Genomic DNA, 2,075 nt, shown 5'->3' with positions numbered 1-2,075 from the left:
CTGCCAATGAAAAATAATGAAAATTTAATTCAAACACAGTTGTTAAAGAGGAATTTCTTCAGTGCAATCACAGCTGAGCCTAATTCTGCCCTCAGGCCATGCCCCCACACGTACAGAGGACTCACTGATGGTGTTGAGGAACCCGGGACTGATTTCTAGCCTTTCTCAGCTAACGGCACTGAGACCAACTCTCGTGCCCCTATCCAACGCCTGACCACAATAGCAGTTCTTGCTATTTTTCTTAATGCTTCTCCTTAAAACTCAAGTGAATATGCTTTCTTCTTTTATGTTGTCACCATGTCGTGCAGGAATATTGATTTCCTTGGCACCTTGAAGAAATTCAGCTGTGCAGATGCTGGAAATGCGGTCAATATGTATAGTTATTTATCTAAGACCATTTTGAGGACATCACACACAAAAAAATCAGTAACCTGGGTTTCCTGTGGGGGTTCTAATCTATTGGTGTACTGCTGGCAGAATGTCCAGAATAACAGACTCAAAATGACCGTATATTTAATTTCTCCAGATTTCTGCCAAAGTTGCAGTGGGAATTGGGAGAACTTACAGAAAAACTACACCCTTTTCATATGTTTTTAAAAGCAAACAAAAAGGGTCTGGCATATGGTACTGTGTGCTGGACATTAACCTTTTGATTTTTTTAAAGCTTGGTTCATATCCAGGCCTGAAGGTTTCCTTCGTGTTTGCTATAAGGGTCCTGCATTTGGGCAGCATCAAACCAGTAGCTAGTTGCATACACCACAAAACTGGAAATCTTATGTTGTAAGAGTTGAGTAGAGAGAATTTTGCATCTGGCAATGCTACTCTTAACACCGGCAATGCTACTCTTAACACCAGCAATCCAAAATGCAAGTTTCATTTTCCAGAACTAACATTCCTGACTCTGATTAACACAGATTATATACAAAATGTAAAGAAAAAGCTTTAGTCATTAGTTAGTCTTAAGAGTGTAACTGTAAAAATGCTGTTTCATTGTTTATTATGGATTATGCATGAAGGAAGATTAACTCATTCTTTTGGGACATAAACTTGCATTAAACAATACTAGTAACAGAATTACCTACAACATATGGCACAGAAACAGGCCATTCGGCCCAACTGATCAATGCCGGTGTTTATGCTCCACATGAGCCTCCTCAACTCTTCATCTAACTCCATCAGCATAACCTTCTATTCCTTGTGTACTCAGCTAGCTTTCCCTTAAAGGCATCTATGCTATTCACTTCAACTACTACATCTGGTAGAGTTCCACATTCTAACCACTCTCTGGGTAAATAAATTTCTCCTGAATTCTCCATTGGATTTATTAGTAACTATCTTAGTAACTAGTAACTAGTACTTAGTAACTAGTTCTGGTCTTCCCCTGCAAGTAGAAACATCTCTATATTTACCCCATCAAACACTTACATAATCTTAAAGACCTCTATCTGATCACCCCTCAGCCAGTTCAAACATTCCTGATGGGTATAACCTCTCAGTTCTGGGATCATCCTTTTGCATATTCTCCAGTGCCTCTATATCCTTTTTATAATATGGAGACCAGAACTGTGCACAGTACTCTTAGTGTGGTCTAACCAAGGTTCTATACAAGTTTAACATAACATCTTTGCTTTTCAGTTGTATGCCTCTAGAAATAAACCTAGTGCTGTGTTTGCATTTGTTATGACCTTATTAGCCAGCATCGCTACTTTTAGTGCATCTGTACTCTTAGATCTCTTTGCTGTTTTACCCCATTTAGATTCTTATTTTTTGAGGAGTATGTGACCTTATTCTTCCTAACAAATTGCACAACATCACATTTATATTGAAATTAATTTGCCAATTCCACACCCATTCTGCAAGTTTATTAATGTCTCCTTGTATTTTGTCACAATTTGCTCCTGTATTAACCTTGCTGTATTGCTATCAGGAAATAATATAACCTTTACAAAGTATGAAACAATGTTTGGGTGTCATAATAGTACAGGTACTATTATGGTCATGGTCTACAGGGCTACATGGTCTAGAGGGTTACATGATCTACAGGGCTGTAATAATACCCACCCTCCTGTATGGAT

General features: G+C 38.3%; 1 protein-coding gene across 1 annotated transcript in view; it reads right to left on the bottom strand.

Moving 5' to 3' along the window:
* Nucleotides 1–2,075, bottom strand: part of ccdc175 (coiled-coil domain containing 175) — a 253,696-nt gene that overhangs the window by 1,933 nt on the left and 249,688 nt on the right. The window lies entirely within an intron of this gene.

This window comes from Pristiophorus japonicus, chromosome 4, assembly GCF_044704955.1.
Source record: "Pristiophorus japonicus isolate sPriJap1 chromosome 4, sPriJap1.hap1, whole genome shotgun sequence".
Taxonomy (NCBI): Eukaryota; Metazoa; Chordata; class Chondrichthyes; family Pristiophoridae; genus Pristiophorus; species Pristiophorus japonicus.
Note: the sequence above shows the minus strand (reverse complement) of the source record. Positions and strands in the feature narration are given on the sequence as shown.